Below are 17,882 nucleotides of genomic sequence, written 5' to 3'. Positions count from 1 at the left end.
AAGCCTCGTGGAAAGCTAGCTCTGGGACAGAATTGTAGCAAGATTATCAGTGACAAGTCAAATTCTATGGCTATGTTTTTGCGAATCGGTCAGATATTGAGATGAAATGTCACGTAACAGCTACTTTTTGGCTGAAATATAGAGGTAAATAACCGATTCCACTGCTTACCATGCTCTTGTTAGCGTGACTGGCTAATTTAACCCACAGTAAAGACATAGTGAGGTCATTTAGGTGAAATCGCAGAGGTTAAGCCTGTCTAAATTAGTGCCGCGGCGAACCAAATGATCAATGTAAGCTCTAATTTAGCTTTGTTTGGCTCGTTCGACTCATTTGCAGCGACTTCAAAGGTTTGTATAGGCATGGTATGGACTCTGTTAAGAGTACACAAGGTAGATAGCACTCTTGGTACGACATGGCCATATTTATGTACATTTTCTAACCGATTTTCCAAAAACATGCCCGCTATTTTGGTGCAAAGTCTTTAACACGATTTTCATAAATTCAGACATATATATATATATATATATATATATATATATATATATATATATATATATATATATACAAAGAGTAATGTAAAGTTATAAACTTAACATTAAAATCTGACATTTGAATGCCTCCTTTGCTAAAATTAGTCACAATTTAATTGTTATCACTCCCTGTGAATTTATAGAGATTTCTGAGGCAAATTATCACCTGTCTTCAAGTTAGGGAAAATGACACAAAAAAAAAGTTACAGTGAAAGTAAAGAGAATTGTGAATGTTGATGTGGTGTACATTGTAAATCATGTAAAGGTATTTGGTGAGTGCCAAAGGCATAACAGTTCATGAGTTGCTTTTTCGGGACAAATTATATAACAGTGATGTTTTAAGGTGTGGTCACAAAAATAATGAGTACATTGTCCAGGCAGTACCAGTTTATGGAAGGCATATGCAGACAGTAAGAGGAACTGTAAGCATTACCGGGTAAGTTGGTTTTATGCTTTTGACTTCTTGTACTTGGATTTTGTGTCATTTCATCCCAAGAACAGGTGATGGAAGATGCAATAGTTGTTGTAGTTTATTTTTGAAGGCAAACTTATAAGTCTGCCTATGCTGGATAACAGCCATGTGTAAACTGAATGTAAAGCAAACACTCTGTTAAATGTGGGGCAACCCTAAAACCCAGAAACTGGAAGCCGGAATCCAGAACGAAAAACTGGAATCCAGTAACTGGAAACCAGAATCCACAAATCGAAGAAAACAAGTTCTTCAAATACTCGAAAATTGTTTTGCTTAGGTTTTTGCCTGTAAAAAATAAGCGGCCAAGTAAAAAGGACCTCAAACTGACACAAAAATTCCCCATCTGTTGAAATTCGTGCAACCATTATTTCTAGTGAGGGCTATGATTATGAGAATCTTAGTAAAGTGCGTCATAATTTAACTCCAAGCACCCTGAGAGCGTCTAAAATAAGCTTGCTGGCAATTAACCGCACGGCCATGGGCCGAGCGCGGTTCATGTTCTACCAGTGTTTTTTTTGTTTTTGGTCGGTGACCAGACCCAAACTTCCTCTCGGCCAAATTTTGAATCACGCGACCTGTGATGTTTATTCGCCATAAGCTGTTGAAACGTTAATACAAGGACAATGTTACGGATATTGTTTTCTTTATTTGTGTATAATATATATTTTCTTCTGGTTTTATCGAAGCGTTGGATTCAAAGGGAAATAATAAATATGCTAAAAACGCTAAGAAAGGGTATTACGTCAGCCATGGAATGTGCTGACGTTGCAACTTTCATTTTTGCTGTATGACAAATACACTGTAAGATCATGTTTACTTTGCAAGTTTATTTCGCCAGAAGCAACGGTCATTAATTTGTGCAATTTTGCGAGTATTTCTTGTGGGTTTCGACAAATGAAGCGAATTCTCTGGCTGTTTCATCGCAGCGAGTGAAGAGATTTGAAGAAAAATTAAATATTTGCCGAGGTAAACAAGAGCTTGCCAGAACTTGCAATTTTTAAGTCAGTGCTAGGAGAAAAAACACAACCGTTCCAAAATTAGCTGTGGATAACTTAAACCCCCCTGATTGTGTGACTTGCGTGACTACTTCAAAGCACAAGCAAATTGAATTTTGATGTTTCAGGAAGAAAGCTGTTTATTAAAAGCATTATTAATAGCGTGACACTCGTTTCCTTTTGTATCATTCATGGGCATGTCCTGAGCGAACTTCCAGGTTAACACCATTACATCATCATAGATTTCGCAAAGGCTGAGACTGATGGGGCAATAAGATATGACACAGTTTGTGGTGATCAACTGATGTGTTTACAGTAATCAATGTATCATCAAGGACTGCTTTGGAATGTGCACTGCGTTGTGACTGTAGTATTAACAAAACAGTTAAATTTTAAAAGCGCTGTTATAAGATTTAAAAGATCTTCTTGCCATTTTGTTTAATAAGCGATCTGCAATTTACCAGAGGTATAAATTTATCCTTTATGTCTAGTAGATACTGAACAAGATAGAAAATGTCATAGAGAACAGGATGTCTGTCAGTGGCAGCCCCCTGTACATTGACGGTCACGCCCCCCACTTTCAAAGTTCAAAGGCTAACCTGGCTCATCTTAATATAATATTTGATTTGTCCAACAGATACCAAACTAGTTCTGGATCAAGACTATTTCCACACTGATACTGTGACAAATCAGCATTTCATATTCTTGGCGGCCATCATATTAAAACAATTTATAGAAATGTTGCACACTTACTTCCGTCTGCTTCTCACTTGCTAACAGATCGGACCACATGTTGTTAAAAGATGTTTAAAGTCACTGCCAGAAACTCACCACAATAGCTTGTTGTTATTGTGCTACTCACTAGTCTTCTCATAGCAATTTGATCTAGACAAGAACCGCACTCTCACCAGAGCCAAATTGAAGAAAAGATGGGTAACTAAGCCTTTGCGCAGGCTCTTGTGTTTGGGCCGGGGGCACGAGCGGCAAAGTTGCATGAAGGCACTCGCTGACATGCCAATGCAGAAAAACACTAGACACTTATTTAGCCTGCTCAGGCACTAGAGACAGATACTAGAGCCTGCTCACAGGCTATGCGTAACTCTATCCACCTGAAAAATCACTAACCATGACTGAATCATGGTTAGTGATGGATGCAGCTTCTGAGAGATCCCCAATGTTAATGGAACATACACTGTACATACATGCAAAAGAGTTCAATAATTTATTACTTAAGATTGTAATGATTAGTTTGGTTTCTCTGTATTTACAGACAACTTGATGGGATTATAATTTCTGCACCAAGGTCATTGAATAAACTGACTTAGAAGTTGAGTTCTGCAACCCATCCTGTGTTTTGTAATATCATGGCTGCAACATTGTGACAGATACACTGTATTACATTATTAAGAAACACATGTATTAACTAATTATTTAAGGTGCCTTTTAAAGTAATCAGTTTTTCTTAGAGATAATTTACTCATGGTTTATTTCAATAATTGCTTTTTTGGCTTTAAAATGATATTTATCGTGTTTATAAATTAATTTTGTGATAATCTGCATTGGACATGGCATAAATTAATATTCTGCCAACACGAAATGGAGACAGACAGCCTTGCCATTTGCAACGTCCAATAAGGCTAATTTGTTCCCTACTATTGTACAAATAGTGTTCTCTTGTTTATAAATTATTTCAATCTGTTGTTTAAATGATTGCCTCGTAACCCCTATGTCCAGTTTGGTGCATGTAGGATACTGATGTATTGCTTGTAAATTATCTTAATTGATGTGTCAATCAAAACATATCTTGGATATGCTGGGCTCTTCTGACAAATGTACCCATGCCTGATAACCTTTGAGTGCATTTGGTTGTGTAGTGCAGACGAAATAGATGTACATAATATAACTTACTCTTAACTTGCTTATAATTCTTGGTATAATTTAATCATAGCAAAATTAATTAATGGAACCCAATAACAGCTCCTGTAGTCCACAATCTCAGTCAAGAAGAAGAACAAATCACATGGAAATTGAATAATAAAATTATTATTAGAAGCCTATGCAAGTATTCATGATCAGCAAAAAAAAAATATCATAATTACCATTCATGCAAGAGTGATTTTGCTTATTGCAAACCCTTTTCACATATGTATACTATTTTGGTATTTTTGCGAGATTTCATTTGGTAGAGATTTAGGGACTGAGTATTGTAACCACTGCATTTCAATCAGTCCCCACAGCAAAAAAATGTTTAAACTCCTTTTTGTGGGAGTCCCCATGTTAACTAAGAAAGAATATAATGATTAATAACAATGTCTTGTCTTCCTGAATAAGGTAGGAAAGAACAGGAAATGCCACCAAAAAGCACAGAAGACAGTTCTGTTATGTGATCAAGATTTTTAGTGGCCTCCCAGAAATCCTTGAAATCATGGTTCTATATTTCATAATCATGCCATCTTACACCTCGATCTGCTGATGTGATCCTATTTCCGGCTGAAACTATTAAATAGTTCGCAATTTACCTCACATACATGTTCGATTATTTTCATTAGTAACAGCATTCCAAAAAGTAACTGAGGAGCTCCGCCTTTAGGCTCAGCTAAATCTATATATTATATGTGTTTCTTAATAATGTAAAACAGTGTATCTGTCACAATGTTGCAGCCATGATATTACAACACACACAATGGGTTGCAGAACTCAACTTCTAAGTCAGTTTATTCAATGACCTTGGTGCAGAAATTATAATCCCATCAAGTTGTCTGTAAATACAGAGAAACCAAACAAATCATTGCAATCTTAAGTAATAAATTATTGAACTCTTTTGCATGTATGTACGGGGTATGTTTCATTAACATTGGGGATCTCTCAGAAGCTACATCCATCATAAATTAATTTGTTCCTGCATGCATTTGTTTATAGAACTTTTCACACTTTAATATCTCTGTCATACTTATAGTGATCTCTGTGTTCTACAACAATTAGTACACAAGAAAAATACACTCTGTAAGATATTGTTTACAATAAAAATCAATGCCTATAAGCAGTCGTAAGGACTTTAAATTTATATTTCTTCAGAAATATGTCACCAGGCCATGGTTGCTTTCAAAATCTTTGATGTCTTAATACAGGCTGGCCATGTGTAAACTGTTCATATATTGAATGACAGGAACAGACATGTAATCATACTGTAGCTGCTACTTGAACACCACTGTTATTCCGATAAAAACATATCGATTATAATTTATTATAATCTTTACACACTATAAACAGATGACATTCCTTTCTTTGATATACAGTGTACTTCATTGTTAGTTGTTTACTGAGTGTTAGTGAATCAAATGCTAGGGGCTGGTAGCCCGGGAGGGGGAGGCACTGCCATGTATGGGGTATATAGGTATGTGCCACTGTGAAGGGTATGGTTTTCAAGCAGTTTACTCTAGGATAGGGTATATGAATCAGAACGTTTGGGTCTAGAATAGGGTATCATTTTTCACAAAATTGACTAGTTGGTTGAAGATTTTATCTAGACTAAGGAAACCAGGAATTGCCACTCAAAATTATAAAACAATCAAATCAGCAAGTTTAAATTTACGCAAATCAGCCTCAACAGTGTCGATAGATGGGGTGATTTGGGGAGTTTACTCTAGTATAGGGTAGCAAAATTCAGCTGAACTTAAGCTCTGGTATAGGCTTAGGGTTCCAGGGTCCAAGTGGCACATCCCCACCCAGAAATTCCCAAAGTACCTCCCCCGGGTTGGTACCCCAACTTTCACAGTGGCGGGCTCTGCCCTGAGATGCAAATAAGCCCTTAATAACTGAAATAAACTTGGTGACTTGCTTTTGAGATCAAACGCAATTTGCTTTAAACAAGAAACTGGAACATTGCAAGTTACAACAATGTGCCCAGTCCCAATTAAAGGGCCATCCAGGCTGTTTGGTTGTACATATAGCTGTACAACTGCATACGAGTTCAGCTTCCAAAAGAAAATCAGAGTTTGTCAGGATAAATACTGATGTTCTTGCTTACTACATGTAAATCTGAATGTGCAGTACCAGAAGATATTCACACCCAACACCCATTCATGGTTAGTCTTCAAAAATTCCAAATTAAAGTATCAGGAAGATAGAGCTCTAATAGAGAAAAAATACCTCCATGTGGGGTATGAATCTTTTCTTGAAGAAAACAATGTCTGAGAAATCATTAATTACAAAATAATGTTTTTAGAAATATCTTACCTGGTAATTCCAACTTTCAGAAAATTTTGTAATCTAGACTGTCTGGCCACTTCATATATTTGACAAGTTGACACTGGGCATGTTTGTCAATTTGTGGGCTTCATCACATTACAATAGTAGCATTGGTCAACTAAAAAATTTGGTTAATTTATATACACTGTACATTATTACGTTGAAATATTGGTGTAGATCATTGCACACCAACAGATACAGAACCATCACAGATATATGATATTTTTAACCTCTCTGAAATTTCAGATTATTCAAGATTAACATGCACATAGATCATTAAGGACAACCCTAAAAAACTGAATCCGGAAACCAGAATCCGGAACTGGAAACTAGAATCCTGAATCCAGATATTATGAATGATGATAGAAATAATTCACTTCAGCAATGTCTAATAAATAAATATGGGGAAAAACTATTTTGCTGTTATTTACTTTCTTGGCTTTACTTCAGCTACAAACTGTAATTGCTAAAATTTTTTGACTAGTTCTGAACAACCCTTAGCTATACATCTGGCCCAATTGTTCAAAAGCTGGATAAAGCTATCCATTGGGTAATCACTTTCCAGTCAGGGTTAGTGATTTTTCAGGTGGATAGAGTTACTCATAGCCTGTGAGCAGGCTCTAGTATCTGTCTCTAGTGCCTGAGCAGGCTAAATAAGTATCTAGTGTTTTTCTGCATTGGCATGTCAGCGAGTGCCTTCATGCAGCTTTGCCGTTCATGCCCCCGGCCCAAACACAAGAGCCTGCGCAAAGGCTTAGTTACCCATCTTTTCTTCAATTTGGCTCTGGTGAGAGTGCGGTTCTTGTCTAGATCAAATTGCTATGTGAAGACTGGTGAGTAGCACAATAACAACAAGCTATTGTGGTGAGTTTCTGGCAGTCTTTAAGCATCTTTTAACAACATGTGGTCCGATCTGTTAGCAAGTGAGAAGCAGACGGAAGTAAGTGTGCAACATTTCTATAAATTGTTTTAATATGATGGCCGCCAAGAATATGAAATGCTGATTTGTCACAGTATCAGTGTGGAAATAGTCTTGATCCAGAACTAGTTTGGTATCTGTTGGACAAATCAAATATTATATTAAGATGAGCCAGGTTAGCCTTTGAACTTCGGAAGTGGGGGGCGTGACCGTCAATGTACAGGGGGTTGCCACTGACAGACATCCTGTTCTCTATGACATTTTCTATCTTGTTCAGTATCTACTAGACATAAAGGATAAATTTATACCTCTGGTAAATTGCAGATCGCTTATTAAACAAAATGGCAAGAAGATCTTTTAAATCTTATAACAGCGCTTTTAAAATTTAACTGTTTTGTTAATACTACAGTCACAACGCAGTGCACATTCCAAAGCAGTCCTTGATGATTCATTGATTACTGTAAACACATCAGTTGATCAACACAAACTGTGTCATATCTTATTACCAAATCAGTCTCAGCCTTTGCGAAATCCCTGATGATGTAATGGTGTTAACCTGGAAGTTCGCTCAGGACATGCCCATGAATGATACAAAAGGAAACGAGTGTCACGCTATTAATAATGCTTTTAATAAACAGCTTTCTTCCTGAAACATCAAAATTCAATTTGCTTGTGCTTTGAAGTAGTCACGCAAGTCACACAATCAGGGGGGTTTAAGTTATCCACAGCTAATTTTGGAACGGTTGTGTTTTTTCTCCTAGCACTGACTTAAAAATTGCAAGTTCTGGCAAGCTCTTGTTTACCTCGGCAAATATTTAATTTTTCTTCAAATCTCTTCACTCGCTGCGATGAAACAGCCAGAGAATTCGCTTTATTTGTCGAAACCCACAAGAAATACTCGCAAAATTGCACAAATTAATGACCGTCGCTTCTGGCGAAATAAACTGGCAAAGTAAACATGATCTTACAGTGTATTTGTCATATAGCAAAAATGAAAGTTGCAACGTCAGCACATTCCATTGCTGACGTAATACCCTTTCTTAGCGTTTTTAGCATATTTATTATTTCCCTTTGAATCCAATGCTTCGATAAAACCAGAAGAAAATATATATTATACACAAATAAAGAAAACAATATCCGTAGCATTGTCCTTGTATTAACGTTTCAACAGCTTATGGCGAATAAACATCACAGGTCGCGTGATTCAAAATTTGGCCGAGAGGAAGTTTGGGTCTGGTCACCGACCAAAAACAAAAAAAAACACTGGTAGAACATGAACCGCGCTCGGCCCATGGCCGTGCGGTTAATTGCCAGCAAGCTTATTTTAGACGCTCTCAGGGTGCTTGGAGTTAAATTATGACGCACTTTACTAAGATTCTCATAATCATAGCCCTCACTAGAAATAATGGTTGCACGAATTTCAACAGATGGGGAATTTTTGTGTCAGTTTGAGGTCCTTTTTACTTGGCCGCTTATTTTTTACAGGCAAAAACCTAAGCAAAACAATTTTCGAGTATTTGAAGAACTTGTTTTCTTCGATTTGTGGATTCTGGTTTCCAGTTACTGGATTCCAGTTTTTCGTTCTGGATTCCGGCTTCCAGTTTCTGGGTTTTAGGGTTGCCCCACATTTAACAGAGTGTTTGCTTTACATTCAGTTTACACATGGCTGTTATCCAGCATAGGCAGACTTATAAGTTTGCCTTCAAAAATAAATTGCAACAACTATTACATCTTCCATCACCTATTCTTGGGATGAAATGAAACAAAATCCAAGTACAAGAAGTCAAAAGCATAAAACCAACTTACCCGGTAATGCTTACAGTTCCTCTTACTGTCTGCATATGCCTTCCATAAACTGGTACTGCCTGGACAATATACTCATTATTTTTGTGATCACACCTTAAAACATCACTGTTATATAATTTGTCCTGAAAAAGCAATGCATGAAATGTTATGCCTTTGGCACTCACCAAATACCTTTACATGATGTACAAAGTACACCACATCAACATTCACAATTCTCTTTACTTTCACTCTAATTAATTAATTTAATTAAATCGTGACTAATTTTAGCAAAGGAGGCATTCAAGTGTCAGATTTTAATGTTAAGTTTATAACTTTACATTACTCTTCGTATATCAATATAAGCCCTCAATAATTGCACCTGTAGACAGAAGGTGTGCTGGGGGAAGAGATGTTCTACACTTTCTGAACTTTTCCCCCTTACCTGTAATAGGACGACGTACGAGAAATGGTCAGGGCAAGAACTTCTACGCCCTAATTTTTTTTCAAGTATGTAAATGTCATTTACACTGTTCAATTTCCCGAGTAAAACTCTTCGCATTTTTTTTTCCATTAGTACTATCTCACTTTTGAGGAACATTTCCATATTAAGTGTAAATACTGCATATTTGGGGAATAACCCATGTACCCCCAACCAAAAGCAGTGGCACTAATAAAATGAAATAGTTAATCAAAATGAAAGTAGAGCTTTATTTGCACACAGGATTTACATGCACAATCGTCTACTCGACATTTGGACTATATAAGCATTTCACCAAACCGAACTAATTGGACAGGCAACAAAATAAAACGAGGAAATCTACATTATAAAAACACAATAATTATGCATATCACTTCATCTGAGTATCAAAAGCAAATCCCTTCTCAGTGAAAGGTAACCGAATGAAAGAGAGGATAAAGAAAATTCGTTTAAGCTTGCAGTGTCAAAAGTTTAATAATTATTCACGCTTAAATTTGAATATTACAGTGTGTATTTTTGCTGACGGCTTAATTTAGCTTTGCAGTCATTTTATCGGCGGTAGCTTTGCCAGTCTTCAACCAAATTAACCTGGGAATTCACCCAAGCATTTCGCCAAACCGAATAAATTGAACTAACAAAACGAGGAAATCTCCATACTTTGTAATCACAATATGCAAATCTTCACATAGGAACGTTGAAAGTAAATTTAGCAAATCCTGTTCGCTTCGGCTTAAAATGGTTTGTACACCTTTCTTGGTTTTCAACAACAGAAGAAGAAATTTTAGCAGTCTACGAGGCGGATTTGCCAACTAACACAGAGAAAACTTCAAAACTCGCCCGGCCGTGTTTACAAATACGGTTTTGGTTAAGCTTATTTTTAGACGTGAGGTTGTAAGCTTAGGTTGACGACGAAAATCGACAGAAAGCTTAATTTGTTTACAACTTACAACAACCTCCACAAAGCGATTCACTTGCTATTGTTTAGAGATGAGAGAAATTAAAACGATGCAATTTATAAATTGTCTCACAGCATGGCTTCAAATAAGGAAGACTTTCAAAGGATTCCAATTGAAAATAAGCTTATATCGCCGAGGCAACTTGTTAATTTTCATAGCAAACGCAACAACTAAAGTCACTTACCGCAAGTTGGCAATATCAGTTCGGCCAGTGTAAATCTTCCAGGTAGAAACTTGCAGCAAAAGTTGTGAAGACTGGACTGAAGTGAATTAATCTTTTCGACAGATCAACGAATCAACCACTTTTTCCCGCTTTGTTTACTGTTTTGTAACACTCGGACATGTTTGATTTCTCTTGTTCATGACCTGACCAAATCATGTGACTTTTCTTGCACGGCTGCACAGCGTCACAACGCGCGAATTTTAAAAACTTGGCACTGCAGTCTTCTGAGTACTTTCACATCCTATCTATGGCCCTCGTTAGCTTTGGTTAACGGCATTGTTCGGTATTATTTCACTTCCTTTCTCTAGCCCTTGACTCGCTATAATTCACGGCATTGTTCAGTACAGTTTCGCCTCCTTCCCCAGCGCTGGCCCGCTCTTTTTCGCGATCTTCTTCGCTACTTCTTTGCCTGTTAATTCTTGCTTTCTTCAGTTTTAATTCCTTCAGTGCAACCCTATCTTAAAAACATCAGATCAACCTCCGCTATCGTTTGTCGACATAACAAATAGAAATGCGTTTTCTTTCCTTTAAAAATCCGGCCAAGAAAAATGGCATTCTTCTGCTAGAGACCGAGGGTGCATGTCTCTGTCGACCTATTAGCTGGAGTATGGCCGCCATGTTGGGCATTTCCGCCGTCGCCGTCGTCGTCGTCGTCGTGCGTACGCGCCCACGAGCAATACCGCTAGCCATGAAAACCATGAGAAAATTCATTCATGGGTTTCCTTTTCTTTCCAATATGAGTATGGGGCTCCGCTTGGCGGCCCTTCGGACCGCCGGAGCTCCGCTATCATGAAGCCGAAGCAGGAGTTCAGGGGTAAGCGGTTGTTTTTGATTAGGCATGGCCCCTCTGCATCTGAGCGATGTATACCTGTAATGAGGGACTTTAGAGACCGGTTGTTGAGCAAGGGATTGGGAAGATCAAATTCCTTATGCAACAACCCAACGATGTTAAACTTCTAACGGATGCGGCTTTAAGAGTTCTGGCCAGGAAAGCAGCGTATTGAAGTAAATGATCAGGATTAACGGGGACTGGTCGATGTCCCATGTACTGGCAAAAGCGCAGGTAGGTATCACGGTTTGTTTTGTAGGTTGACTTGGTCGATTCAGCGAATAAATGAGCCCGCTATGCATGGACTTCCTGACGAAGTTGTGACGCTAGCCGATGGTCGTATGTACCTGGAAAAAAGAAAAAGGTTACTGTCAACAGACATGTGGTCAGATAAGACCATGTCATTAACCATCCCACGAGGGAACTTATCTCATAATATAGAATAAAAGGATATGAGATGAGCGCGCTCATGTAACCGAGAAACAGCATAGATAGATAGATAGATAGATAGATAGATAGATAGATAGATAGATAGATAGATAGATAGATAGATAGATAGATAGATAGATAGATAGATAGATAGATAGATAGATAGATAGATAGATAGATAGATAGATAGATAGATAGATAGATAGATAGATAGATAGATAGATAGATAGATAGATAGATAGATAGATAGATAGATAGATAGATAGATAGATAGATAGATAGATAGATAGATAGATAGATAGATAGATAGATAGATAGATAGATAGATAGATAGATAGATAGATAGATAGATAGATAGATAGATAGATAGATAGATAGATAGATAGATAGATAGATAGATAGATAGATAGATAGATAGATAGATAGATAGATAGATAGATAGATAGATAGATAGATAGATAGATAGATAGATAGATAGATAGATAGATAGATAGATAGATAGATAGATAGATAGATAGATAGATAGATAGATAGATAGATAGATAGATAGATAGATAGATAGATAGATAGATAGATAGATAGATAGATAGATAGATAGATAGATAGATAGATAGATAGATAGATAGATAGATAGATAGATAGATAGATAGATAGATAGATAGATAGATAGATAGATAGATAGATAGATAGATAGATAGATAGATAGATAGATAGATAGATAGATAGATAGATAGATAGATAGATAGATAGATAGATAGATAGATAGATAGATAGATAGATAGATAGATAGATAGATAGATAGATAGATAGATAGATAGATAGATAGATAGATAGATAGATAGATAGATAGATAGATAGATAGATAGATAGATAGATAGATAGATAGATAGATAGATAGATAGATAGATAGATAGATAGATAGATAGATAGATAGATAGATAGATAGATAGATAGATAGATAGATAGATAGATAGATAGATAGATAGATAGATAGATAGATAGATAGATAGATAGATAGATAGATAGATAGATAGATAGATAGATAGATAGATAGATAGATAGATAGATAGATAGATAGATAGATAGATAGATAGATAGATAGATAGATAGATAGATAGATAGATAGATAGATAGATAGATAGATAGATAGATAGATAGATAGATAGATAGATAGATAGATAGATAGATAGATAGATAGATAGATAGATAGATAGATAGATAGATAGATAGATAGATAGATAGATAGATAGATAGATAGATAGATAGATAGATAGATAGATAGATAGATAGATAGATAGATAGATAGATAGATAGATAGATAGATACGTGGTGCCAATTTCCTCCCTTGCAGCGAGAGGCTGAATTGCGGAGGAACCAGAGAGATGAGATCGGATGTCAGCATATGAAGGCGCACTTTGCAGCCACTTCAGTCCATGTATGATCTCACCTTACCCAACCCAGACTAATGACCGGCACAAGGCAGATAGACCATGACACTGGGTTCTACGTCCCCTACCCTTTTTGAACAGTGTCATGCGTTCTTTAACGTCCCACAAGAACCAGATCAGTTAAAATAAAACCAATCTCCATGGAAAAATCCACCCGCAGCGAGCGGACATGCATCAGTCATAACATCTACAGTGGGTTGGCAATTTAAGAAAAGCCGGGTGCCGTTAGAGATTTGAAGGAAACGTACCCACCAGGCAATATCATCATGAAAGGAAGGAGACAGTTGCTAATATTTGCCAATTGAAAGCCATTAACAATGCCATCGGTTAAAAATGCTTTGTCTTCGTCACCTGCAAGGTCGCGTAGCCAGAGTGCCTGATTTAAGGGTGAGTTACTAAGGGGTAGTCATTGCGGAGAAGAGTGAGGAGTGTTCCTCGATTGCTGTTGGGTTGGTTGGTTTTGAGTTTGGTTGGGAAGTGGGTGGTGAGAATACCCTGGATAATTGAGGCCACAAGCTCTCCCCCCTGCTACCCGGCGGTTGCATGCATGCTCGTTGACACAATTATTGAAATTACATCCCCTGAAAGTATTAAAGCTGCGGCAGATAACGCGTCCCTCATTAGTGGTGGCTACGAAGTTGGAGCTGGGGCCAGGGCGAACAGGCGTGCGAAGGTAAAGCAGAGCTTTGGGAATGGGCTCTAACAATACCGTGTGTAAATGATTGGAGTCGAAACTCCAAGGGTAGTTATAGGTGGCCTGTAAAAGACGGAACTCGTCATCATACTTTAAGACAGAAACCCATTGATACCTATTAGCTAGTTCCATATGCTTTACGGTGTAAGCTAGGTAGTGCTGGATGTCCTCTAAGGTACTTAATTTCTGGCTGGCTAACAAGTTGTAGAAAATTCTAGTGTTACCTATTACCCATTGATTAAGCATAACTTGTTCTAACTTTGGTTTCTTAGGGCCATGTGAACCGATCAGCTTGGTGTTGCCGCCATCGGAAATAGTTTTCTTGTCCTCTCGGGGAACGATATTGTCTACAAAGTCAATGATGCGTAAAGCTTTCTCGCCCTTTGGTAGCTGAGCGGGTTTAAGGAACATCTCTGACGATCGTGTGTCTAGCCACGTGGTGTTTCGTGTTCCTAAATGGCTCCCCTCAGCCTGCCTTGCTGGTAATTCTTGTTGGTTTAAGGGCTGCAAAATCCCATCTAGCGGCGTCTCTGTGAATAGTTTCTTCAGGTGCCCAATGTTGCTCGGCCCGGGAACTGATTATTGATAAACTCTTACAATTGCTTTTTTTGTGGCAACCAATTCAAGTCCAATGATTGCCTTTTGATACAAAAGGATGCTTGCTTCTGAGGTTCTCACAAATTCATTCCTGCATGTTGCAGCCTTGGAATATCTATGATCCCTTTCCAAACCCAATAATTCATGAACTTGTTTAAAACAGAGGAAACCATGGCTATGACAGTTGAGAGAGAGAGAGAGAGAGAGAGAGAGAGAGAGAGAGAGAGAGAGAGAGAGAGAGCATCATCATGATTTCAGAACATGGTAAAACTATATAATTTGGGCTTTTCATCGTAGGTGTCTCCAATTAGTATACATTGTATGCCAGCCACTTCGACACGTTAATAAAGTTCCTATCTTATCTTATCTTATCTTATCTTATCTTATCTTATCTCATATTATCTTACTTTATTCTCCTATTGTAATGAAAGTTTTCCTGAAGTATTCTCTCCTGACTCTTGGGAAATAATTAAATTCATTCCATTATGTTGATTAATAATTAAATCACATTTAATTCCCGCATCCCCGCTATTTCGAAGTGTTTTACTTTTCCCCTTAGAATTGGAAATAGCAGTGTTAAGCTACTTTTCCCCTGATTGAAATTGAATTTACCAAGAATTCCTCCTGCTCTAATAGATGTTTCATGTGATAATCGAAAAATATTTAGTTGCAAATGCTTGCTATATCACATGTACTTGCGGCTCCTAAACTTTAAAAACGACTCACATTTTGGGAGTGAAAGTGCACAAAAAATGATGTGCCTTGGATAACAGTGAGGTGTAATTTACATACCTTTCTAGAAGACGAAATTTCAGGTCCTCCAATATGTGGTATTACCCTCTGAAAAAGAAAACAATAAATCTAAAATACACAGCTCATCTGCACAATTAATGAAAGCTCCGTTCAGTTTTAGTCTTAAAACAGGCTATTGACATAAAAATTGACTCCCATCAAAATGCTCAAGACAACAATTACCAACACCTGTTCCTTCAGCAACAAAGTGCACATCATTTATTTTTACCTTAAAAGCTCCTATAAAATGAAACTTAGATAAAAACAAATTGACCCACAAGAGTTAAGGAAATACCACCTGTACAGGCTGATAGTCAAGAGGTAACACTGTGTGGTATAACCAAAAACTAGGTAATACGAATAAACAATCATGCAAAATTAACTACGGCGTACCTGTTAATTTGTTCAATATTCTTTCAGCCACCAAGGGATTCAGTCTCAAAATAAATCAGTGTCGCAAGTAAAACTTCCTGTCAACTGAAGATAAAATTCCTGTCAATGACATTTAGGCACACCTGCATGTTAGCTGCCGAATGTTCTTTATATTTTAAATGGTCAGTTCACATTCAGATGATAAAGCATGAGTGTTACGCTTTCAGTGCAATTACTTGTAATTGTTCGATATTCTTTTGGCCACAGAGTGGTCAAAAGAATATTGAACAGTCTCAAAGTGTATTAGAGTGCATGCCGCAAGAAAAACTTCCAATTGTCTGAAAATTAATTTCCAAAATTAATTTCCAAAACACCTGCATGTAAGTAGCCGAAAGTACTACATATATTATACATGTATTTTGAACAGCCAATAGAACTTTTAATGTTTTTGTCAAATATAACATGGAAGCTTTACACACTTTGTTGTCTTTGTCATTTTCAAGACTTATGATGTATGAGAGTTTTTGCAAACGATACTAAAAGGCTATACCTGCAATTACTGGTATCGTTCAATATTATTTTGGTCACAAAGCGGTTCAGTCTCAAAATGAATTAGGGTGTCGCAACAAAAGCTTACTGTTGTCTGAAGATAAATGTCCATAACTTTAGACATATCAGCAAGTAAATAGATGAACGTTCTATATATGCCATGCTTAAAACAGCCAACATGTAACGTTTTTGCCACACATGTATGTTATAAATGTTCTGCTTTAGAGTTTCTGGAAATTCCTAAGGGGAGGGGTGTCTTAAGAGCCAAAATTTGTAAAGGAAAGTATGAAACTAAACTGGAATTTACAGGGGGTTCGGTGGGGAGGAGAGAAACCAACAACCCTGGAAAACATTTTAATTTTGAATTAAATCATCAGTAAAAGCGTGCTAAAATAACAATACACCAATATCCTGGAGAAAAGTGAATTTTTACGCTGGTAATTATTAATAACAGCCTTCGGCTGGCCTTCACCCTCGTTGACCTTTAGTGCCGCTAAGAAAAGGAAACAATTGTCACAAAGCTTGTGAAATATAGAAGTCTGCCATGTTAGTGAAAGCAGGCTGACGTGTTCGTTATTGAGGTAGTTGCTGATCATGTCGATTCCACAGAAAGCGAAATATAATTGACTAGCTGTCATAATTTGGCTCCTGCATAAGTAGCCTAAGAAAAATATATGCATGCTAATAAAACTTGAAAATGTAAAAGTTTTTTTCACCAAATGCAAAACGAAACCAATTATGCTTCATGATTCCATTCTAATTTTTACAAAGCTGCCTCTTTAAAGTTCGTTCCTTTTAAAGTCCCTAGCACAAGGGTTACAAGATTGTAGTAAGAAACAGATGCAGTAAGTAGTCACTAAGCTTTAGGCACAGCTTTGAGTTTAGTAGGCTTCTTCTTGCCGGAGTTTTGTCACTCTCGCTTACGATGACATTAAGCCATCTGTTACTAGCTGGCCTTTACGTGTATGTTGTAATTGGTGGAGTTATTTTGTCCCTTTTTAAATTCTTACAACCGCAATGAAACACCCTTTATTTCTTGCTGTGAAATGAGCGTTTAATTTTTGTTAAAACGGGACTTCTCGACTTAATCTGTTGTTCAATTTTGACGCAGACTCGAGTCCTTAATTCTTTCAAAGATTACTGATTTCAGCGGCTGTCTTGTAATACAGTGACTGGTCAGTAAGTTTTACCTGCTGCTTTAAAGCCAGCCGTAGGCTTCTTGTTGCACTTTAGGTGCCAGAGTTTCGTCATTCTCGGTAACGGCAACATTAGGTCATCTGTTACCATTCTTTTTGTAGGTGCGTTGTAATTGGTAGAGTTATTTTTCCCTTTCTCTTTCAACCACAGTGAAACACTTTTCACTTCTTGCTGTGTAAAAGGCGTTTTTGTTACAATATATATGACTTTTCGAACTAATCTGTCGTTTAATTTCGCTGCAGACTCCTTATTTTTTTCATAGATTACTGACTCCAACGACGATCTTGTAACGCAGCGGACTAGTCACTAATCGTTAGGCACAGCTTGAAAACAATAGCCTCTCTTTCAGTGCCAGAGTTTTGTCATGG

The 17,882-nt window shown here is 37.2% G+C and overlaps 1 long non-coding RNA gene across 1 annotated transcript; it reads right to left on the bottom strand.

The window, feature by feature from the left end:
* Positions 1-4,683: 4,683 nt before the first annotated feature.
* LOC149101043 (uncharacterized) lies at positions 4,684-6,337 on the bottom strand. The gene is made up of 3 exons (XR_016203085.1): positions 6,235-6,337; positions 5,085-5,206; positions 4,684-4,757 (listed from the first exon to the last, which is right to left on the bottom strand). It is a non-coding gene; the product is annotated as an uncharacterized LOC149101043 (long non-coding RNA).
* Positions 6,338-17,882: the final 11,545 nt, after the last annotated feature.

The sequence above is a fragment of the Orbicella faveolata genome, unplaced genomic scaffold (assembly GCF_042242905.1).
Source record: "Orbicella faveolata isolate gen_17 unplaced genomic scaffold, um_ofav_v1 contig_4, whole genome shotgun sequence".
Taxonomy (NCBI): Eukaryota; Metazoa; Cnidaria; class Anthozoa; order Scleractinia; family Merulinidae; genus Orbicella; species Orbicella faveolata.
Note: the sequence above shows the minus strand (reverse complement) of the source record. Positions and strands in the feature narration are given on the sequence as shown.